The following is a 25906-nucleotide window of genomic DNA, read 5'->3' on the forward strand; positions in this document are numbered from 1 at the left end:
AAACCTACCCATGTGCGCTTTACGTAGGGGAAGGTATCCTGGATCCCTCTGTGAGCTACTCCAGAAGAGAAGTAACAGGGGGAAACGAACAGAGGGAATGCGAGATTGGATGGGGGTTAAGAGTCGCAGACTAAGGGGATATAAAGAATAAGAGTTGAACAGAGGCAGAGCAGCATGCAACAGCGAGACAAGTGGCACAGATGTGGTTGAAAGAAGCACACCGAGTGAAGCCGCCTCAGGTTTAATTGCCTTTGGAGAGTAGCGTCCTATGTGGCCGGCTGTCCAGGGAACTCTGCGAATGTTGGTATTAGAGGATGCGGTGCTCCCTCAATCATTGGGTATGAAAACAATCTGCCGGTTTCCTGAAGCCAAATGTCTCAGCTGCTCTTGGAAGCTGTAAAGAGAGAATAAGACACAATCTCAGATTAGTGACCTCGAAGCGCAGGGGGCAGCATGATGCAGCCAGGGCTTCAACTCTGGAGATCAGCCCCACATTCTGCCACCATTACCGGAAGAAAGGCATTTTAATTGATACCAACAAATAGCAACAAAGCAACCTTCACTACTCTGCCCTGTAGTATTAGCTTTGGCACCTATTCTTGTCCTCAATGCCAGCATTCAAAGGCAGGTTCATTTAGCCAGACCTGACATGCTAGCGTTGAGAAATTGCGCTTCATTAGAAGCCTGGCGGATGGTCTGGAAATAAGGGTGCGGGCACCCTTTCTGGACCACCAGACTACAAGTATGCCTGCAGGGGCCGTTGCTCCCGGCAGGTCTGACCTGCCAGTGGCGCCGGTCCCTGAAGGCATGATTTTCATGGAAGCACTGGCACCGTTAGAAATTCCTGTGAAGTCCTATCCCCGCATGACATCCCGGCCCGGGAATGGCGCAGTGGCACCGGGATATCAAGCGGTGGAACGGTGTTACGAGTTCGGTGGCAACCCGCAGCTAGCACTGCCGGGTTACCGCCAAACTCGTAATGAGGCCCAATTGACACTTGAAAAACACGTAAAGACTAAAAAGCCTACTATACCAGGCAAATTGGAATAGCAAAATACCCACAAAACGAAATGGTCAACCTAATGATGGAAATTAGGAACCCCTTATCCTGCATGGAAAAACGAACACCATTTACTCTTCAACACTCAATTCTCCAATAAAGTTTCATAAATATATGACCACCCCGATCACAAGTAGACATGTTTGGACCATAATAAAATCCCAGATTTCATATGGGCCACACCATAACCCTCAAGTAGTGCAGAATTTTGCCCACTCACTGACTCCTCATAATAATCAATAGCGGTAATCCAGTGGGATCCTGATAGGACTCCTGTCCATTCAACACCTACAAAACCATCCAACAAGTGGAATGTGACTCCTTCTTCAGGACTCTTTTTAACGGCTCGACTGGATACGGAATCCTTCATTGAGCCCTAAAAACAGCTTACATTAAACGGCTTTCAAAAACAATAACCTGGTAACCCCCTGGCCCCACCAACTACCATCCAATCTCCAGCCTTATTTAACTGATAAAAACTCCTCAAAAAACGCATCTGCCAAAAACCTCTTCCAGACATGGAGCCTGACAGCATCCAAAGACCTATAGCAGCTAATATCCAGGTCTGTGAAAGGAACAAAGCATACGCTTTCAGCTATCTGGGACAACCTTAACAACAATGCATACTCACAGACCCTAGAGACTTCACCCTTCGAGAAATATCGTCTGCCTTCAACAAAATCAGCAATGAAATCCTGAGCAACACAATAGCTTAACGCTTGAGCAGGAATGGAAAATATTTCTCTCAGACAGACAAAGGAGGACTTCAGCAACCAGATTATTCAAAGGACTTGGTACATTCAGATAAGTATCAGTGTGAGCAAGGGGACAGGATGGGACGTGCTGACTAGTGAGTGAAGTAAGCAATTCACAACACATAAGAGCTATAAATAACAGAAAATACATAAAATAATAAGAGTGTGAACGGTGGATAAGCTTATCTTAAAGTTCAGACATCAGTAGGTGTACTGTAGATGAAACAGCACAAACCCAGCCCCAGTAGCTAAAGAGTGTCAAGGGGCGGCAGTGTTTGAGCTGAATATTGGGAGTTAAAGTCATTAGGTTGGGCAGCGAGCTCAAGGGGTAGTTAGAAAGAGGCTATAGCTCCTGTTGCTCCATCCTTCCAGCCCGCAGGAAGTTCAGCAATCTCTTAATTCATGAACAATCAACATGACATTATCGGCTACAACTACTAGTAGACTCAAACTTTATACCATCTCATGCCAGGCTCAAAAAGCAACAATTGGATCTATACAATACCCTAATCATGATCAACTCTTGGTTGAACAAGAACACACTAAAATTAAACCAGGACAAAATAGAAATAATTGTCGACCCAACTAAGGGGCTGATTCATGGAATTATTTGCACCGAAAAACAGAGATTTGTTCGCCATTCTGCCCGCAAATCCCTGTTTAACAAATGGGGATTTGCGCGCAGAATGGCGCACAAATCCCCGTTTTTTGGCGCAAAAATTCCATGAATCAGCCCCTAAGACTCTACATTCCTCCACTATTCCTTGATCGTATGAGATTGGAACTTGCCCTTAGCTGAACAAAATGTTTAAAAAAGCTTAGCATTATTATTTACATTTCACTCTCTCAGGAGCCCCATATCAAAGCACCGGTCAGAAACTGCTTTTTCTACTTAAGAGCTGTCCACTGCCTCATGCCTTATTTCTCTATGTGGGTCTCCCTGTTTATCTCCTAAAGCACCTCCACAGAGCACAAAATGCTGCAGCAAGACCTCTACAAGGGCTAAAGGATGGGAACACATCTCCATGGCCCTCCAGACCCTGCACTGGCATACAGTCAAACACAGAGTTGAGTTCAACACATTCTGCATCACTCACGGGCCTCAAATGGCACATCACCTAAAGGTAATGATGGAGAATTTAACCTGTGGACTTGGGCAAAACAATATGATCAAGTAAGGCTGGCCTAATGATGGCCCCAAGTTACAACAGGAAAAGGCAAGGAGGGACTGACTGCCTTGGCTGTGATGCCCCCAAACTCTGGAACAACATTCCTAGACAACTTTGCATACAGAACGACCGGTTGACCTTTCAGACATTTAAATGCATAGCTCTTGTCCAAACCCTAATAAGACATTCCAGGATTGCCAGCTCATTTGAAGCCAAAATAGTGAAATAGACAAAAACATCCTCACAGTACTAGTAAATGCAGGAGTATCTGATAACACAAGGACTGACACTCGAAGAGCACATTTGAGTTCAGACAACCACCCTAAATATGTTAAAATCTAATACAACCCATTTCCGATGAGAAGAATCAGGGAGATCCAATGAATAAAGTGAACGCGTTCTGGCACTGCCTATTTTATGGTTAATATATAACACCATGTGCTATTGATAACATCACCATGTACATCGTATAATACAGACGGGGAAGCCAGACACTCTATCTACATCACTTAAAACTTAGTATCACTTGTGCCTTCGAGCAAGAAGAAATTTAGCTATTTAACAAATAAGCATGAATGCGTTTCCGCACTCCCTAACGCTCTGGAATTCACTTTCACTTGATATTACAACCGCTTCATCTTTGCATCTTTTCCATTCCCAACGCAAACTTTTTTTGCTTAGTTCTGAACATTAGCTCTTTATTATTTACCTCATGAAATTCAAAATATTTAGTTCATGAATGGTGTACTGTTTAAATTCTACAAATACAAACATCACTGTGTACTGTGGATACAAGTGGTGGGAGCTGCGATGAAACTAGTGAGATATCACTGAGACCCCAGTATGGGCCGGAAATGGACGAAAAGATTGAATCTAAAATTCCAAATGCACGTTTAGTGTGCATTCGGCATAGTAGATTTAATCAAAGCCCATAATACCGAACACGGGAGCAGGGATTGTGGGGCTGTCCCCCGCTAACCCAGTTTGGTATTATAAGGTGCGGGGGAGTCCCCACATACATTAAAGGCAGTGCGGGGGACAAATGGGCAAAATCCCAAAAGATCGAATTACAAAATGCAGGCAAGTGGGCTCCATAATTTTGTAATTTGATCTTCTAGGGTATGTTCTTTTAACGTACATCCGTATGGGCCTCCACTCATGTGGCCAGGGGAAGCCAGCTGCTACCTGATCCTGACCCTGGGGGCAGTATTATGAGGAAGGATCACATGGGAGGAGACTCATATCATGGGGAACTGGTGACCTCTTTAACTCATGATTCCCCTATTCTCCCTGGAGCATTGATTTATTGTAAAGTACAGAAAACCAATGTAACTGCTATACACTTAACTTCTCTAAACTCTCATAGCATTCAGTTCAACAATCAAATAGAAATTAATAGACATAAAAGATTCAAACCCATTATGGACCTCAAGATCCATAGTGCCTGTGGTACTGGGACAAGGAAGAAGGACTAAGAGTCAATGAGGATCAAAGATGTCACTGAAGGGAAAATGCGGTCTAGTTGTTTGAAGGCAAGGCACCTGAGTGGGACATTTAAACTTGAAAATGGACCACAGCTGTGTGGAAGAAGCAGGAAAGGAGCGGCAAAAGCCATCAGGAACAACACTGAAGTGGGAAGAGAAGGCAGGCGTTTTTGCAGAGTAAGCGCAACAGGAAGCAGAGTCATGGTCAGCAGCTGGGAGAGAAATCCAGCTGTATGGGAGACATTCTCCCGACCTGACTCGAGTTTCCTGGAGGTGCTGGAGGACGCAGAGACCCAGCGAGGCTGGCGGGGCTCAAGAGAGAGGCCGTTCAGGTGGTGGCAGGTATGGAAGAGCTGTCAAAAGAATTATCGATTCGCAGAGGGTCTGGCTCAGCAGCAGAGAGCAACATGGAGTCGCCAGAGAGAGCTGGTGAGTTGGTCTGCAATAGAAGGGAAGGTAACCCTGGGCACTCCAAGTGGAACATTTACAAACTTCAGACTATTTCTAATACCGAGCAAGTAGAATAAGAAGGTAAAAAGGGCGCAATTCTCCATTTATGAAATGTCAATTTGGGGAAACCTGTAACCCACATTGCCAACAGCCGAGAGGCTATCCAGAAGAAGTAAGAGTGCAAAAAGAGTGCACAATGGGTGCAATTCTCTACTTATGAAACATCAACTTGGGGAAACCTTTAACCCACATTGCCACCAGCGCAGAGACTATAGCAAAGAGATAAAAAGGGTGCAATTCTTCTTTCTTTGGACACCCGTTTAGGGAAATCTGTAACCCATGTTGACACTAACAGACAAGACCATATTAGGAGTTTTCTTCCTGGCAGGAGAGTGAACCAGGAAAGGGAGCACTTGCCCTTTCCTGCTTCCTTAGCTACTCACAAAGCATCCATCACAGACTAACTACTCATATTCACTCTTTCATACCATCATGTTGCATTGCCACTGCTACCCATGGTTAGAGAAAGACTCAAACCTACGTGTCCATCTTACTTAGAATCTCATGTCACAGACAGTCTGTACTTCTAATATCTGCATTCACCAACATGTGGGGATTGGCACCTTGGCCCTCCCACTTCTCCCAATAACCCACCTCCCCACCCCCTGCTTTAGAGAGCCTTGCATGAAGAGGTTGCACCGAATGGCAGAATTCACATTATACAAGACCCAGTTACATTACAATCACATTAGGAAACTTATCCTTGTTCTGCCTTGCATGCCATGAATAAAATGAAATCTATTGCCTAGAAACACGTGTACACAGGCGCGCTATAACTATAATATTATATCATATCATATCATATTTGTATACAGCTGATCTAGGGGTTTCTCTTTGTTGTTGCCATTTCAAGAAAGAGCACGGCACCACTTGACCCCTGCAATGCTGCCACAAGAAATAGCCATACTGCATGATGGACTGCCCTGTACCAACAGCTCCGTATAGATGACAATTGCACTAATGATAAGATAAGATATGATAGGTTATTAATAACGCGCTTAATACCCAGAGGTTTCCAAGCACAGACCCGGGGATCAAACCGGTGGTGCTCCGTGTCGTCTTGCTTCCAAGGCGAGCATGTTGCCCCTGAGCTATCCTCTCGAGACAATCTACGTCACCAGTGTCAGCAGTAAACAGTAATAGCTTCATCACTGGATGAGTGTGAACTGCACTGCTGTGGCCCTGAAAGTCTTCTTCAGAATGATGGCAACTTCTCCAAGTCTGCATATCAAGCTCATCATTGAAGCAAAGGTCCCTAAATGATCCAAATGATGCCACGGCTGCTCTTAAAAAATACAGTCTACTTTACTACTGACCAGAAGTCCCGGAACTTTGAGGACTTGTAGGACGCCACATGACCACGTCCCACCCTGTAGTGGCTGCTCAGTAACCAATAGTTCCAGTTTCTCTAAGATGGCTGCTTTGTTGCATCTGTGCTGGATAGCACCTCCCCTAAACTGCAATGCCTTGTTAGGATTGGGTGGATGGAACCTCCCTAGTACTTACTGTTCAGCAGTGTGGCATTGAAGGATAAGTCCTGCCTAGAAGTGTAAGCTATGATAGCATTCAAAAGGCACTAGTAACATCATCCAAAGTCAGCACTGGAACCATACGGCCTCCCACAAATCTGCCTTGAAGTGTGAGCTTTAAAAGGACTGAAACTGCACTAATACTTCTATACAGTGTCGGCACTGTAAGGAAAATAACTCCCATATCAATCCCATGAAGTGGCAGCTGCGGAAATATTGAAACAGTCCTACTGCTGCCCTGGAGTTTTAGGACTGGAAGGACAATAATTGCATTTGAACTGCCCTGATGTGTGAGGATGGGAAGGAACTAACCTTGTCACAACCAGCAGTGTCAGCACTGGAACAGAAAAAGGCACGCTAAAGTACTGCCTTGAATTGGCAGCTATGGAAAAAACACCAATAAAAACGACTAGGGCCTTGCACTGTCAGCAATGAAAATACTACTAGTTATAATGCACGTCAGTGTTAGTAGGGAAGGGAAGATACTGCCTCTTTACTAGTATTGTCGCGAAAACTGTCTGTTTCGTTTATTGGCTTATATCATAATAAAATCATTAGGCCTGCAGGATATAATACTCAACATAAAACTACAAACAATTTCCATATACATTCAATACGCACATAAGCATAGCACAGCACATCATACTGGCACATTTAATAGTCTCATACAAAACCACTTAGTAGCAAAGTACTATAAAACCACTTGTAACAATATCGCCGAGCAACTGATGATAGGCGTATTAGACCACTCCAGGGTCCAACACACGGGCTCTGCAGCCTCTCCTCCTTCAACAGAGAAGCCACTGCACCAGAAAAAGTAAGCCCATCCAGGCCCCACTACCTTTGACAGAGTATACGCTCCACTGCAACATGGACGCCACCATCCCTGCCTCCCACCAGCTGAACTGCGATCTCCCCGCAGCACTACACACAGGCCTGCTTATGGAGCAACTTGATTGGCTGCCCTGTGGCCTTTACCAAGTTTATGACGGAAGCCAGCAGGCTAAGCCACCCCCCACCGAAGGCCAACACCAAAGGCCTGTGTCTCCTGTCTTAGCCTGTCTGGACATGGAGGGGCAAAGCCGCACCGGACCCCTGCCCCTCTCCACATCAACTCGATGTCATCTGACCCTATCAACCTTACCTTACACTCGGCACTACTATTCCCAGGTAAGCCTACTCTTGCCAGCCTGCACTCCAGCATGAAACTATTTTGTGCAACGACCATAACCCTTACCTCCACCCTCCCACTGCCTCCCACCTCTCCTCCCTTCCACCTCTCACTCTTCCATCGCCATAACCTAGCCCACTGTCCTACTATAATCACTAACCCCTGCGCCTTCTGCACTTCACAGGCCACACAAAATCATGTCCGCTACGCTACCTAGCCTAAGCACCTACAGACTCCTCCACCTTCCCTCCAGCACGGATACACCCAAAACTCCTAATGCTATCCCTCTCCGAGCAGTTATTTCAACCACTTCTTCCAACTGTGACCTTCTGTCAGTCAAACTCCCCTTATTGCCTACCTCCACTATCTCCCTTCACCTTCTCTATCGCCCCCTCCCCAATACCACTTTCGAAGAAGATCTCAAGCATCTCCTGACCACCAACCTCAAACCTATCTGGAAACTAATACTACTCAGCGACCTTAACCTAGGCTTCAATAACACATCTCACAATAATGCCACATCCTTAGCCAATACCCTCAACAGCTTAGGTGGTACCCAGTGTGTGCTAGCCCCCTCCCACATACTTGGGCAGACTTTAGAATGACTTGTTGACTTCAATTGCAACATCCCTATCCATTCTAATACACCTTGCCCTTGGACAGACCATCTCATCATCCCCTTGTCCATCCCCACCTCTAAACAGCCGGTCCACACCTCTACCTTTCTCCCACCCACTCTTTCACGCTGCATTTTGCAACATCACAAAAGAATGCCTTCTCCCACTTCTGGCAAATTACTCCTTAGAAGTCATCCCAGCTTGACCCCACCACTTTAGTCTATATCTGTAACAACTTGACATCCTCATGTTATCAACACCCTCATCCCCTTAAAACAAACTAAGTCCAAACCAGCCACACACACAAATTCTTGGTTCTCCCCTGACCTCCAATTCATCCGAGCGAAAAAATGAGCCATCGAGGCCAAATGGCTTCACAACCAAACTGACACTACCAAATCCTGTTTCTCCGCCATTGCTAAAGAATACAAACAAGCTATATACTCAGCCAAAGCCTGCAGCAACAACACCAGAATTTCCAATGCCAACTTCTCCAAAGATGACTCCTGGTGCAGCAATGTTCAAGATTCCCTCCTGAGCAAAATCACATTACTCCAAGACAAGATACTTGTTAAACAAATAACCATCCATGCCAAGCCACAATACATCCTGCTACCACTCCCCCACACACACCTTCCCACCTCTAATCTTTCATGCAGTCTCAGAAGCAGACTTTACACACCTCAACAAAGGACTCACACCATCTTGCTGCAAAGATGACATCTGCCCTGTTCCATTCATCAAGGATTGTGTAGAGGCTCCCATATCACTCTTCACAACCATCATAAACACTTCCTTTGCATCTTGGTCAATCCCATCTTCATCCAAAGAAGCCTGGCTCTCACCCTTGTTAAAAAATCCTCACTTGACCCGTCTATCCAACCAACTACCACCCTGTCTCCACTGTTCCCTTCCTACTAAAAATCATTGACCAACCTGCCTACCTGAAAATCCAGATTTACCTGGAACAATACCATATCCTCAGTCTTCATCAATTTGGCTTCCGACCTGGCCATAGAACAGATTTTCTAGATCTAAAAGAACAGCTTGATGAGCTCTGAGATTCTGGTAAACTCGCCCTCCTCTTCATGCTTGATCTCTCTGCTGCCTTTGACCTGGTCGACCATCAAACTCGATGCCACCATCACACTTCTGCCGCCAACTTCTCCTCTGAAGCATCAAAATGGATTACCTCCTTTCTGGCAGATAGATGCTCCTGAGTCTACTTTGGTGACTCTACCGTCCCCCTAGCCCAGTTAACTGCTGAGAGCCACACGGATCCTGTGTCTCCACCACTCTCTATAACATCTACACAAGACCCCTTTTTGATCATCTTGACTCACTAGGTATCTCCTGCATAAACTATGCAGATGATGCAAAAATCCAAATCCCCTCACTGGCAACTACCGTCAGGATTCTAACAATCTTAATGCCATCTATCAGACCGGATGGCAACCCACCTACTTGCCTAAATGACAGAAAAACAGAGATCTTGATAGTCAGCACTCAAGCATCTCTGACCAAACTTGATCCTGCCTACCATTCCTTCTCAATAGACGGCTTTACAATTACGGTATTCCCAGTAGTGAAAACACTGGGTGTCTACCTCGGTGCCTCCCTCAACATGACGGGTCATGTAAATGCCATCACCTCTTCAGCAGTGCACACCATAAAACTCTTAAATCCCTGCAAACCCTTTCTCTCGACCAACAACCATCTTACCATCACACGTGCCATCATTGGCTCCGAACTGGACTATTGCAACGCTCCCCTTGCTGGCACCACAGAACGGAACCTTAAGATGCAAGTCATTCAGAACAATGCTCTCCGTCACGCTCTCACTCTCTCAGAACAAGATCAAATCACCTCCCCCAGAAGAGACGCTGACTGGCTCCCAGTCCAGGATCGCATAAAATTCAATGTTCTGACCATCACACATCACTGCCTGTCCAACTCTGCACCACCTTACCTCTCACAAAGACTCTCAAAGGCAGTATATGTCAGATCTACGTGGTCAACCAACTGCCATAAACTTCTCATCCCAGATTCAAACGTAGCAGAGAAGGTGGCTCCAGCTTCCCTGGCACTACCCCCTACTCTGGAACTCCCCAACACTCTCCCTAAACTCAGTACCTTCATATTGAGTCTTCAGGAATCAACTCAAGACATGGCTCTTCTACTAGCTATCTGCGTATCCCACCTTTATTGACTTTTTCTATTCTACACCTTACTTGGTCCACTGTAACTAGCGCCTAAATGCCTCTGGGTGGAGAGCGCCTTACAGAAGTAATAAATAAATAAATAAATAAAAAAGACAACTGATATTTGCTGTATTGCAGTTTTCAACTCAATGGTCTCATTCATACAGCTCTACTAAGACATGCTCTCTATACCAATGAAATAACTGCAAATACTGTCACTTCATCATTAGTTCTTTTGCAGAAGAACATGGCCTTTCTATTCTTCAAACACACCCTCCTGAAGTGCACATACAATGGGCAGGCTGAATAAAAGTGTTTCGATTCTATCCTCACGAAACAGACATGTGTTTGACAGCGTATTATCCCATTGATTCAATCGATATTCGACAGGAAGAATGCCTTCTTTTAGTTCCATGTACAGTGTACACATTAGTTGTGGCCTTCCTGTGAGGCCAAGCAGGCCTACTCCACAATCTATTTCATACTAAAACAGGTCTAATCACACAAAGTTATCAACGTTGGGTAAATCTAGCTCTTCTTGCACGGTTATTTTTGGAGTTCTGTAAGGTACACAACCAAAACTTTCTTTAGAAAACCATTTTCAATCACACAAAGCTTGGTACAGTTAATGTAGCCCCAAACCTCTGCCCCATACAAAGCCACTTGTCTGGGTGGCAATGTATACGTTTCCAGTGACGGCTTCGCTGCTCCCTCACCATGCTCATGAGCAAATTTAGCAATTGCTCCACAATGTCTAGCCAGGGAGACACTGGCCCTCATTACGACCCTGGCGGAAAGCGAAAAACGATGGCGGAAATGCAATACCGCCATCGAATAGCGCTCGGTGCGACTATGACCCGTCACCGTAAAGTACGATGCCATTAGCGACACCGTATTGAACGCCAACGCTAACTGCACCAAGTACGTGCGCGCGCGCCATGCCAAACCGTAATTAGCACCATGGCGCAAGGGTACGCGAATTCCGACCCTAGCGGACATGTACTTAACGCCATCAAGCACGGCGGAAAGTACCATTCCGCCATGGTGAGAAGTACGGCATCGCGAATCAACCGTAAACGGCCCCACTGAGTGCCTGTACACCGCTCCCTGGCCACATAGTACAACTCCCCGTAGGTGCAACGAAGTCACAATGCAACCAGTGAAATGTACAAGTCACCCATGCATGCCAACGAACAAAAGAATCACAAGAGGGGCCAATGGGAGCTGCAGGGCACAGATGGCACGAATACAGAAGCCATACCAATGGACATGACCCCAGTCTCCCACCAAGAAACGCACGCAAACACAGGCACCTGTGACCAGCAATATTCCGATAATCACATCATTCCACCAATCCACCTGGCTGACCGGCATCTGTTACACAAAACCTAATCCCCCGCCCCTGAGCATGACATCATCCAAACAGTCATATTGGCAGCCCTCACCCCTGACCTCACTGGGCTTCGTAGGCAAACGCGCTCAGCACAGTACCACGCAACTATACTCCGAAGCTGGAACCCAATGCAGATCTCCTCACAATACATCGCTCCCCAAATAGGAATATGCCACATCACTTGCAAAGAAGAACGCTACACGGCCCATATCAGAATAGAAATTTAATGCACAACAAATTCACCAAGCCCATACAGCCATTAGGCCATGAACTCCAAAACACATTTCACCATTGTGGGCTGCATCCGCAAGAAATGACCAGCTACTTCTTGTGTGACGCCCTGTTCCTTCATGGTACACAGGGGCTACATTCCGTACGAAAAGGCAACATGGAAGCGCCTAGAACCGCAGGGCCGTCCCAATAGGGAGGCACTAGTCCAGCTGAAAGGCCGAAATGTTGCTCCGAGCCACTAGTACTGCGTAAGGGCATGTGGCCCATTGGCGATCGTCCCATAAGATCGTAATGCTGCTCCACTGATTAACACGAAGCAGCAGGTGTCGGGAGTAAAACCCATCTGCAGGAGTGGCATACAGATGGCAGTGGCAAAAGGGGAGGAGATACCTGTCAACCAAAAGAAAAGAAAAAGAAAAGAATGGCCATCAGAACTACATCCGAACAACTCACCTCAATGATCACACTAAATCCACAGCCATATGCATGCTAGCCCACTCCAAAGGATCATCACCACCCCAAAACCACTTGCGACTCATAACTATCCATATCGAGGTGAAAACACCATCACAAACGAGTGTACCTGTGCATGCGTCTGTGAAAACAGAATCCATCAGATGGGATTGGTAACGTGCATGGACACAAGTGTCTGAAGGCGCGTCGAGACAGGGAGGGCTCAACAAGGCCAGATAGACGATGGTCCCACTATGGCAGCCCTGCATCACATAGCGCAGGGGAGGCGGACAGATTCCAAGAAGCCCTGTACATGGCAAACACCGTATCAAATTATCTGCCCATGCATCCATTCATCATTCCCTCATCCCGTAATGAGAACGCCTGTTACCATACTCACATAACATGTGAGAATTCCATTGAGTCTGTGCGTTATGCAGCCTGCAAAATCCACTGTGCCCCAGCCCGTAATTCCAGTGTTGTGAAGTAACATGTATTTGGGAACGTCCGGCCTCATCATCCACTTCGCTATTGCGCATCCCAAACTATTCATATCAATCATTGCATCCTCGCCATGGCCCCTGTCCCAAGGACACTGAACAATAGAACGTTATATTTGCAGTCAGACCTGTGGGCATCTCCTCGCCGCTAGCTGAAGACCGAAAGCGCCGCCCTTCGAATTCCTCATTTGCAACATCACGTCGAAAAGGCATCTGTGGCCGCTTGAAATCACAAATTAATCCATCTAGTGCGGCTGTGTGTGAAAATGGCAACTGCCTTCACTCACAAATGGGAGGCCCCGCCCGTCGGTGAACCTCGGTACAGTGATGCATGAGGGTCCACCGTTACTCGAGTACTACGTTCCACTGACCCTTCACAAGTCTGTTCGCGACTGCAAAGAATGCATGTGAAACAATGGGACCATAGCCGAATGAACATATCAACCAATGTTACACGGCCATCGGGTACTAATACATGATTGTAATAGCAAGATGCCATTCCTCGAATTGCAGCGTTGTGTGCGGGACGTGCTCGCCCAAAGGGGAGAGCAGCTTGCACAGGTGGAATGAATCACCACAGGTGGAGGCCATACAGCCTGAAAACACATAAATTGCACGCCCAGTCTCCTCCCACAACCACTCCGAAATGCTACCGGCAGGACTCGCGATGTTGGCCCTGGGGGACCTGATAGCACTGCAAGTACTCCAACTCCAAGAAGAAGACGAACACCAACTACAACCGGCCGCACGGAGGAGACGCAGGAGGAGGAGGAGGGCAAGGCAGGGCCAGCAAGGGCTGCCAGCACAGCCACTACCACCACGCAGGCAGCCCGCAATCCCACGCCTCCGAGCACATCCGTTCAACCTCACTGATGAGCAGATCCACACCCTCTACCGTTTGGACCGGGACACCATAGCCGCCATTGTGGACATGACACAGGCTGACCTTGTCAGCATGATAGATAGCCCAACCGCCATCCCACCCCTACTGAAGGTGGTGTCTGTACTCCACTTCCTGGCCACAGGCACCTACCAGCACACAGTCGGACAGTTGCATGGCATTTCTCAGCCACTGTTCTCACGGACACTATTGCAAGTGCTCGATGCCCTCCTGCAGCACGCAGACGACTACATCTCTCTACCACGCTCGGAGCAGGAAATAACCAACACAAAAGTGGGATTCCATGCACTTGGCGGCATACCGGGTTGCATTGGTGCCATCGACTGCACCCATGTGGAATTGGTCGTCCCACATGCCATGGAGGCCCAGTACCGCAACCGAAAACAATTTCATTCACTGAATGTACAAATGCTGTGTGACTCCAACAGGATCATTACACATTGTTGTGCCCGATTCCCTGGATCAACCCATGATTCTATGGTCTTGAGGAACTCTACAATACCACGCTACATGGAGCGACACGCAGGGAACAGATCCTGGCTACTCGGTGAGTCTCATTTCATGCATGATGATGTGGGGTATGTGATGCGGCAATGACCTGGCAGGAAGGGGGGGGGTGCGTACGTAGCAATGGCATTCCACATAATTCGTTTATCGTCCACATACAGGTGATGCCGGATATCCACTGAAGAGATGGCTCCTCACACCAGTCCGGAACCCACGGGACCAGCATGAGGAGGACTACAACCATGCCCACTCACGTACCCGTGTAGTCATTGAACAGGCATTCGGCCTACTGAAGACTCGTTTCCGGTGCCTCAGCAGGTCTGGCGGGGCACTCCTGTACCGCCATGAGAAGGTTGCAAAGATGGTGATGGCATGTGTCATGCTCCACAACATGTGCGTACGTAGAAATGTGCCCATGCCCCCTGACGCAGAACTGCAAGCACCTGAAGATGGTCATGATGAGGGTGGGGATGTGGCAGCACCTCAAGGAGTCTGCGAGGCACAGGAGGGCCGTGAAATTCGTCAGCATCTCATAGATGCATGCTTCTAGCACTCACGCCTGGTGGCTGATACATGGACACGGGACTCGTGGCACTGTGTGTGTCTGGTACATGCACAATATGGACTGTATGCCTATGATGGCCTAGTACACAAAGATCATTGTCCACACATCTCATTGTTTGATCGTGCATTGTTTATGGCATATGTGATATCATGTTGAACACCCTATCGACCCGCCACCCAAGTGAGCCCAACACACCCCCTCCACCCTCCTACCTCCCCCCCGAACACCAGTGTCCAAAGATGCTCATTGTCAGTGGGCAGTCGCTATTGCAAGCCCCCTCTGCGGGTATCAGGGGCACCCCTGCCTGTGGAGCGCAGGTTCCTCCCAGATCTACGTTGGGGGCTGCCCTGGACGGAACTTGCAACGGATGATGTCTCTGCCTGCTCACGTCCATGCATGTCCCTAAGGGTTTGTGAGAGCTCAGTGAGCACACGGCGCACTGCGGCAAGTTCGGCACATACGTCTTTGGACGTCGCATGCAGTTCCCCCCTCAGGCTCTCGGTGCTTCTCTCCATTTGGACTCTCAGGCTCTCGGTGCTACTCTCCATTTGGACTCTCAGGCTCTCGGTGCTACTCTCCATTTGGACTCTCAGGCTCTCGGTGCTACTCTCCATTTGTGCCCTAAGTGTCTCAGTTGATGTTTCTATGTCTGCCTTAGTGCCCCCACATCCATCGGCATGGTCCTTGAGGAGCGTGGCCAGTTGCTGCTGTTGCACGATTAACTGGTCGAGGGACTGTTGCCTCTGCTGGGCCATGGCCATTTGCGGTGGTGTCACAGAGGGGCTGTTCGCCTCATGTTGCCCTGCCACAGGGCTTGTGGGGGATGGCCAGTCGTCGTCTTGTGGGTGCCCCTGCGTGGTATCCTCATGGTGTACGGGATGGAACAGACAGGGGGATTGGGACAGGTCATGGATGGATCTGACTTCGACATCCCCGTCTTCTGTGTCGGAGCATGCTGCCATTAATGGGGTGTCACCTATGGTGCTGCTGCCACCAGAGGCAGTACCTTCTGTGGCATCCATTGGGGGGACCTGTGGTGGTGCTGTTGTGGGCATGCTGGCTGCTGGGGTGCCTGTTGATGTTCCCTCCTGTGTGCTGCCACTTGATATGTGCTGCTGCCGTGTCTTGATGCGTGCAGCTGAGGTGGAGGGTCTTTGGCCGTCGGTCTTGGCCCTCTTTGCAGGTGTGCTGGTAGGGGTGTCCTGGAGCTCGTCGTTTGGATCGGACCCTGTGGTGGAGTAAAGGAGGGCGAGCGTTATTAATGGGTCTGTGGGAATTGGAATGGCAATGTATCACATGCATTGGGGTGGTACCTGAGGGTGATTTGGGTCGGGGCCTTGGAGGTGCTTTCATTTGTGTGTGGAGTGAGGGTGCAGTTGTTTGGCAGCCTGCAGTTAGGGTGTGCCTGCTGCACGTGTAGTGGGTGTTTTTGGGGTTTTTAATTATTTATGTATTTATTGTGGTTTTAAAGTGCGCTATCAGGCCAATGTGTGTGGACGTTCTCCTGGCCATGTGTTGCTGTTGCGCTATGTGGACACATGTGAGTCACATGATTGGACATTGTGGATTTGGCATGGTTTTATTTGGGCCACCTACCTGATTCTCCGGATGTCTGCACTCCTTTCTCCATCCCTCCGACTCCCTCTATGCTCTCCATTCCAATGGTGGAGGCACAGATTTCTTCCCAGGGGGTCAACTTGATGGGTGATTCCGACCCTCCCCCGGTGGCTGTGGCAATGTTGCGGTTGGCAGAAAGTATGCTACGGACGTGTATCCGCAGGTCGTCCCACCGCTTCCTGCATTGCTGTGGGTTGCGGGGTGCGGTCCCCACCGCACTTACCCGCTGTGCCACCAGGGCCCATATGGCCTTCTTGTTCGCTAGTGCCGTCCTGGTCATTTGCGTGGAGAAGTCGGCGGCGGCATTCTCCTGGAGGGTCTCTGTGAGTACGGTGAGTTCCTCACGGGAGAAGTGGACCTGCCGCTTGCGGTCGCACGCTTTCTTCGCTACTTTTCCCATTTTTCTTGTTTTCACTAGGGTGGATGACGGGTTGGGATGTGTCTCAGGGTGGTGTTTTTAGTGGTTGTGTGTATTTTGTGGTTTTATAGGTGTACGGGGTGTTGTTTCCCGTTCCGGGCCCATGTTTTTACTTCCGTTTCCGTATATTTACGGTCGCCGTACTTTCCGGTTGGCGCTCACTGCGGTGTCCGCTATGATGGGTGGCGGTATTGCACCTAGGGCGCCGTACGGCGGCGGTGTGGGCCGTTTTGGGGTCATTTCCGCCATCGCAGACTTTGCACTTCCGCCATGGCGTGGTGCTCGTGCCCGATGGGTCGGAATGGGCCGCACTTTGCTCCATCGTGCAATGGCGGAAACGCTATTTACGCTGTGGCGGTCCGGTCAGTCGCTTTCCGCCAGGGTCGTAATGAGGGCCACTGACTTTATCTAGATGTTGATACCATGTGCCTGAGCTGCTAAAGCTCATTCCTAAGTAGTCAAATATCTTCACCTGCTCGATTTCGCCACTATCCAATGCTACTATACAGGTGAGATGTTTTCTCCTTCTCTTTGTAATCACCATGGATTTCGTTTTATCGACAATAATATGTAATCCCCCCTTCTCCATGCAGAACCCTTGACATATCTACAGCTGTTTCCTCAGCCCAGACGCAGTTAATGATATAAGGATCGCATCGTCAGTGAATAGCAGCGTTGGGTACTTCTTTGCAGGTAAAGTTGAAGCATCAGTGGGAACAGCAAGAAACGCATGAATTGCACTATTTATGTACAGGGAGAATAACGTTGGGGCACGCACGCAGCCTTGCTGCACGCCCTTATACACCTTGGAAGGTGGTGTGGTTTCCCCCCTTTCCTACTCCTTCATTGTCACTATAAAGCAACAACAGAGCTGATAATATGATGTGGGGGTATTCCCTGATCACGTAAGGTTTCTCACAGGGTTATACAGGGTACAGCATCAAAGGCATTACAAAGGTCAAGAAATACTACATATGCATTCATCCTTCTTAATGTAATATACTTTTCTATTATCGTAAACAATATGAAACACTGAGTTATGGTACCAGTACCTTGCAGGAAGCCCACTCTTTAAACCGAGCCCATGTCTGTAGGTCGAGCAAGATATAATCGATGTGACTTGAGTGATTACCCGCGACAAAGGTTGGTTTTGTGGGTGAATCACCTTTGGCTCCACATTCCATGCCCTGAGGTTTAGAGGTATCCACGTATGGGCGATCTCAAGTGCATTCCCATATTGCCTTTTGGGATACGATGTTACTAGATCAGGAATATCCCAAGCCAGGTCTTCATCGTCTTATAGTCCATTTGTCAAGGCTAGTGGTTCGCACTATAGATTCTGATCTCCCACCACCATAACATGAGCGACCATTGCATGATTTTTCTTCCAGGCCTCTATATATTTTTCCACTTGAGATACAGTTATTACCCCATTTCCACATGTCTACCTATTGTACAGATTAAATAACAGCAGTTATATGAATCGCTTGGAGGTCCGTACTACCGCAATCCACTATTTCAGGTGAGGTGTTCATGGAGGAGTCAACCCAAATCGCCAACCCTTCACTCGAGATCTTCCTCCTCTACCTTGTTTGGCTAACACATCATTGCACGCGTAACCCTGAAAGGAAGTCGCGTTAGTCACCCATGTCTCCTGGGAGCATATTAATGTGTTATCTAACAAAGTTATACCATTCCTCATCCAACATTTTTTTGATAACTCTGCTATATTCCAGATCAATATGCGCACATCATGCACTGCATAACTGCCCTTCATCAAAGGTTGGGCACAGCAGCTGCACATGAGGTGCGCGAACGGTCAAGCAACCTCATCTAAATCAAAGACCTTTTTATTATGCATTTGTCTGTTGTCTTTCGATGTGCTGTCATGGCAACAGGTCCAACCTACTTGGTCGCGACTGGGAGCTATTCCAGATGTCAACCGGGTGTACATGTCTTAAGTTCAGTATTTATTTCTGGTGGTGGAAGGATTCTATATTCCAGTGAGACTAGGCCTTCTGCAAGGTGAACATTTGCCAGCTCTAACCTGATGTAATCTTTTGAAGGATCATTCAGTGATGGCAAGCGGGTGCAATACCCTATATCCTCCCTGATTACTGAACAGCAACCCCTATGATGTCTGGTCCAATGAATTACTTTATTTAGTAGGACATCCCTAACTTCTCTAGTATCGTTCTTTAACTTTGGAACATTTACCATGTGGACATATTCTGCACCCTCCTACCCCCACCTGTCCACTTCCAATAGGCAAGCTACAAATAGATCTTTCGGTTTTATGAACTCTAGTTAGACGTGACGTGCCAGGGAGGGAATTGCTACCCCTTTCCCTGGCACCTATGGACTTAGCAAACAATTTATTCTCTGCCATATTATATTTTGGCTCACTCCCCTCGGGCTTATCACATTGTGTTGCCCCCAGGGCACCATCCCCTATGTGCACTATACATTGGTCAGTCAAACCCCTATTTCCATTGGAAGTATTACCTCTCTGCATGGCGTGCTGAAGGTGAAGAAAAGAAGTTGCTCTGGCTGGGTCACCCTTAGTGGTTGCTCCTCAATATCATCTCGCAAAAAGAATCTACCTGGTGCCTTTAGGTGAAAAATATTTGAGCTAGGACCACCATGGCATGACACCACATGGGCCAGAAAGGAAGAGGATGCCTCTTCACTAGTGTTGTACTCAAAACGGTTTGCTTTACATGCCCACCAGCAATCCGATCAGTGGCATGCACTACCAGATTGCAATTGCAAAGCCATGCCCTGCAATTACACGATGTGCCAGATGACAAACCCTAGCACTTGCCAAGACGGAGTTCGCCATTATTCGTTTTGGAAAGCTGGCAATGGCAACGCCACCAGTTGAGCCCCGAAGGTCAGCGCTGAGAAATTGGCCCTTGAAGTTTGGCTCCTCCCAATAACCAATCCTGTCGCATCCTCATATCTATGGAAGGCCCGATCACTACTGTCCAGGGTCAGCATTAGATGAACATCTTCATTTGCTTCACTCGTCTGCCCGGTCAGCATTAGAAGAACGGCATCAGCACTTGACCTGTGTCAGCAATATGACAGAGGACTTGCTGGCCCGAAGAGTGACCATATTTCCAGTCAATACCTACTCCTTGGAATACCCTCTCAGTGGGCTCTGCGAAATTCTGATAATCAAAACCATCTTACGCCGGAATATCAGATATCCCTCAACAAGTGCCTGCAAAACGATTGGTTTTCAAGTTAGACACAGGTTCAGAACCATTTAGGAAACCTATTTGACATCTGGTTTTCGCATTCATAAATGCTTCCTTCTTTTACTATGTGTCAGCTGGGTACATTTTTAGTTTCATTTTTTTCATCAGGGTACTGCCAAAGTCCTTTCACTGATTCTTTTATGCGTTAATGCAATTTTTATGTACTTCTGTGTATTTATTAGTTACATTTTTCTTCTAAAAATATTTTATTTGACCAACACATGTATGCAGATGATACGCATGTATCTCTGGGAACATACCATTCATTTTGTGATAATGAATATGTAACTTGTTACTGGATCATCAGCTAAATGACCTCTTTGGGATACCACGGTGGTCGGTCGCATTATGGACTTCCCCAAGAAAATGGCAGCTGGAGCATGGCTGCATCTATGGAAGGATTTACAGTTACCATGAGTCCTTACGCCAGATGGCGTGGGGGATGGCCTGTGTTGCGCATCAACTGAGGTCCTGGGTTGTTGTTGCAGCACCTAAAATGTTCCTGAGAAACTGCAAGAAGCTGATGGGTTCAAACCTACTCATGGTCTGCATGGATTATTTAAGTATGGTGCCGGATTACTGTAAGTGTGCAGGAGGTGTGTTTTATATGGAAGTCATGGGTGTTATGGGTAATGCCAAGAGATGCACTCCGACTGAGATGCTACAGCCATCACTCCAGGGTATGCAGGAGGGAGTCTGGCCACGAGCTTAGGAAATGCAGACATTTTTCTTGCCTACTGGTTATTTTGCATGCTCACTGCTATTATATGATATGATATGATAGGTTATTTATAACGTGCTTCATACCCAGAGGTTTCTAAGCACGGACCCGGGGACGAACCTGTGTTGCTCCGTGTCCTCTTGCTTCCAAGGCGAGCACGTTGCCCCTGATCTATCCTCCTGAGACTATTGTCCCCAATGCTATAAGGTCTCGTGATGGTACAATGTTGTTACATCGGCAGTATATTTTTGGCAGAAACATTTTCAACTAACAAACACATCGAAAAATATAGGGGGGGCAAAGGGGATATAAATGACAGGATAGGGAAAAGGGAGTAAATAATAGGAGGGGGGACCCTCCAAACATATAAATTCAGCAAAAAACGAATTGAAAAAATAACCGCCGATGTAACAGCATAGAACCCTTGTGAAAGCCTCCCCATTTGAAATGCCTTTACCCTCCACCCCAACAAGAGGTCTTCTGTCTATTAGGAAATACTATGTAAAAGTGACTTTAATAAAACATCTTATTCCCTGCTACAAGCAATCAACCACACAGAGCTGAGGTGGAGGGGCGAGGATTGCAGTTGAAAGCACGAGGCCAGTGCAACCCAATAGTATGTCAAGACTGGAGGCGAGCATTATGCTTCAACTTCTATTTCAACAGTTTCAACAAAAACATACGAAAAACACTGAAAAGGATCCTCATATCCCTTTCTTATAAAGTAAAAATCCCAATGTCACAATAGTCCTATCCTGCTCAGTCCAGCTATGACTCCCTTCCTGTTCCTGGACGACTCCTCTTCTTTTACTACTCTTCAGCAGATAAGTACAATTTTACCACTTCTCTGTGTATTGTACATGGTTGGTTGATTGTTATACAGAAATAAGGGATTCATGTATAATATTATACAGTATACATAGTTATGCGCTTATTTTAGCTATTGATCTTGGGTACGCATTGTTAAATATTCATAAAGAAGCCAAGTCGCAGCTAACAGTGACCAGAGGTCAGAACACAATTAGAACAGCGCGACTGCGGTCGGCACGCGAGAAGATTGTGGTTTGTATATTTTCATAGTCTTGGTATTGAAGCAGGCAGCCCTGAGCCACATTACTGGCATGCCCGGGGGCTCGCCTGGCTTCGCAGCCATGATTCATTGCAGCCCCCACCCTCGGGACATAAAGCCGGAGCACCTCGTCGCAGCTTTATCGTTTATGCGACAGAGTCAGAGAAGTGTGAACGCCGGGTCCGGCGGCCCTTGAAAGTATAAGAGATTAATATCGTAGCACCCGCTATATTCATCGGCTAATATAAGCCTACTCTGCAAGAACATACACAGCAAGATGCACAGACCAGCTGATCTGGTAGCTCAGAAGAGGGAAAAAGTGGCGCATACGGCCCGCAAGACAGAGAGGTGCACCTCTCATCACAAATTGGCCCTAGACAGCCTGACAGGAGTCATACGGCCGCATAAGAGATAATAATAATAAAAACAACTGGTGCTAGCCACATAAAAATAAAAAAGAAAAGAAAAAAAAGGCGGTTATAGCAAAGCATCTTAATCAACGTAGCCGTGGGCGTGCAAAAGACACCTGATTCAGGCACCAGGCACACAGCACACGGGAGCATGGCAGCATCGCCGGTCAAGTGGCACAGCGAGTAGAGCGCCCGCTTTGACACCCGTGCAGAGCCTGTTAACGCAGGTTCGAATCCCGGCGGGGCCAAACTCAGCCTTTCATCCTTCCGAGGTCGATAAATGAGCACCACACACCGTGGGTAATAATAAGCAGCGCTCAGATACCTGAGGGTTTGTAGCGCTATATAAAAGCCTAATTATTATTATTATTATTATGTCTGAATTCGAGTGGAGCGAGGAGGAGAAGCCTCTAGACCTGGCTGCCAGTTTTAAAGATGTGCAGGGGAGCTTGTTGACAGATGCCGTGGCGCAAGGGGTGAAACCCTTACAGGAAATCTGGAAACCCTAGAAACCATACTAAGTCAGCCTGAGTGAGCACCAGAGATACAGACAGCACGCCCACAGGACCCTCAAAAACAGGGCCAAAGGGGAGGAATCAGACCCGCAAGAGGAAATCCTCTATTGACCCACCGGGTCGATCGTACGGGGTAGAAGACCCCAGAGGCAGTCGACATCTTTGCCACGTTGAAAGAAGCATTCATGCAAAAGAAAATAGTGCCAGGCCTCATGACCCCCTTCCAAGGGGAAGACAATATGGGTAAAGGAGACCCAGGCTCGGATGAAGAGCCAGCAGAAGGGGCCCTATTCTCGCATGAGGAGGAAGAGAAAGCAGAGGAAGAATGGGCGAGACTCCGCGGGGGTAAGTAAGCCCTCAAGGAGAAGCACCTGGACGAACAGCCAGAGGAGATCATAGATATGTTTCACCCAGACAGTATCAGGAACCCCAGATCCTCTGATTAGCAGCCATCTCCGAGAGTGACACAGTACATGGCCCTGAGACCAAGGAAGGCCCTGGACAAGGAGGTGAGGCAACGCATGCGTGCAGAAGCAAGCGACCGGACCTCCCAGTAAAGGTGACAGAGACGCCAGAATTGATCCCTAAGATGCTGACCTTCATGTCAAAGACCAGCAAGGACCCGTGAAAAGGGATAGACAGGTCCTGGAGGAGATGCCAGGAAAAGGCACTAGATATATCTGGTCCACTGGAAAAGATAATGGATCTAGCAGAGAGGGCCAGGGATACTGGAGAGGAAGTTGATCACGATGCCCTGGCTAGCTGGGCTCAGAGAGGAGTCTGCCTATTAGACAATGCGAACTGCACCATTTCCTCGGAAAGGAGGAGAGGCTTCCTACTTAAAATAGATGCTAAATTGAGTGATCTAGCTTCCTACAAAGCCGGAGAAGCAGCACAGGATCTCCTCTTCAGAGAGACCTTCGCTAAGGAGATGGGCCAGTTTATCGGCACCTGTACTTCATTGGAGAAAGTGGAAGCGTCAATACGGAAAATGCTCCCAGGCAGAGTTTTTGCCGGCACCGGCCACTATCGGGGTTGAGCAGCCGGTCATTTTCAAGGAAGAAGACCCCAGAATCCCAGAGCACAATATTGGGAAAATAAGCAGCAGGACTCCTTCTTCCCGGCCAGAGGACGATTCCCAAGAGGGCGCAGAGGAAATGGAGCCGGCCAAGGCCAGAGCTTTAACCCAGGTGAGAAACACGAAATAACCACTGGTGGGGGGTGCTGGGAGAACAGTGATTTTCTGGGACAATTGGTGCGTGCTTTCCAGCGATACTTGGGTTTTGAAAACCGTCAGAGGTCTGCAGCTAGAATTTATCCAACAGCCCATACAGGGATAGTGGCTGCATCAGCCACACCTAGTGCAAGCGGAGCAGGAGAGTCTAGACCATGAGCTGCGCTAACTAGAGAAGAAGGAAGCCATAGAGAAGTGCAGGGCATTCCCCAGATTCGTAAGCAATATGTTCCTGGTCCACAGAAAGGAGAAAGTGCGATCAGTCATAAACCTAAAAGAGCTGAACGGCTGGATTGTATATATATATATATATATATATATATATATATATATATATATATATATATATATATATATATATATATATATATATGGAAGGAATACACCAGCTCAGAGATTCACTAAGAGAGGGAGACTGGCTGAAAAGCTTAGACTTGAAGGACGCCTACCTGACTGTGCCAGTACAAACAGAATTCAGGACCTTCCTGGCTTTCTGCCGGAACAAGCAGCTATGGCAATTCAGAACAATGCCCTTTGAGCTAGCCTCAGCACCCTGGGCTTTCACCAAACTGATGAGACCAGTAGCAGCAGTGATCAAGAGAAGGGTATCCGGATGATTATATACCTGGATGATCTACTGTTCCTAGCAGAGGATTGAGAGACTCTGGTATACCAGGTGGCATGGGACCTCCTGACGTCCCTAGGATTTCTAATGAACGTGGAGAAATCGGACACCATGCTAGCGCAAAAACTAGACTTCCTAGGTTTCGTCCTAGATACCAGAAAATCAACGCTAGAGTTACCAGCCTGAAAAATAAGGGACATCAAGAGGGAGATCAGAGATTGCTTGAGCAAGCAGACGATAGCAATTAGAGTGCTAACAAGAATAGTGGGGATGCTAACAGCGTCGCTTCAAGCTATCTTCCCTGGCCCCCTGCACTATCGTGCGCTTCAGAGACTGAAGATCAAGCACTTGCAACAGGGTCTGAAATACCCCCAGCAAATACCTTTAGATCAAGAGTCCATTACAGAACTGGAATAGTGTTTGAAGAATATGGACGTCTGGAATGGTCGTGCCATTTTCGGAGATCGCCCGGTTCTAGTGATAGAATCAGATGCCAGTCATATAGGCTGGGGAGCGAGATGTGGATCTCTGGAGACCGGAGGGAAATGGAGTGAAGAGGAACTCTGTCTCCACATAAACTTCGCTATCAAGGCGTTCACGAAAGGGAGAGTGAGTTCATGTGTCCTACTCAAGATGGACAATATATCAGCAGTCAGGTAAATAAACCACCTAGGAGGAACAAGAACCAGATTCCTAGCGGATACAAAATAATGTATCATTGACAAAACAATGAAGCACTGGCCAAGGACTGGACATTTTGTATTCTGGATAGGAAGTCTGAGGCAGAACATATTTTTCTGGTTTGTAAAAATCAGTAAATTATCTGCAGCTGCAGAACTCCATGATGACATTTCGTTAAAAGTGGAGTTGTACCATAATGCACTACTTTGTTTTGCAGAAAACCTTATTGACACAAAAGCATGAATCTTGCTAAGCCTGCAGCTGATGTAATAGTCAATGCATATGCTTTTGCACATAATCATTTCAT

The 25906-nt window shown here is 47.5% G+C and overlaps 1 long non-coding RNA gene across 1 annotated transcript in view; it reads right to left on the minus strand.

Annotated features, from left to right (window-relative positions):
- Positions 1 to 269: 269 nt before the first annotated feature.
- Positions 270 to 25906, minus strand: part of LOC138521876 (uncharacterized) — a 48716-nt gene continuing 23079 nt past the window's right edge. The window contains exon 3 of the long non-coding RNA XR_011283150.1: positions 270 to 394. This is a non-coding gene — a long non-coding RNA (uncharacterized lncRNA). The remainder of the gene's footprint in view (positions 395 to 25906) is intronic.

The sequence above is a fragment of the Ambystoma mexicanum genome, chromosome 1q, assembly GCF_040938575.1.
Source record: "Ambystoma mexicanum isolate Mex_15411 chromosome 1q, UKY_AmexF1_1, whole genome shotgun sequence".
In the NCBI taxonomy this organism is placed as follows: Eukaryota; Metazoa; Chordata; class Amphibia; order Caudata; family Ambystomatidae; genus Ambystoma; species Ambystoma mexicanum.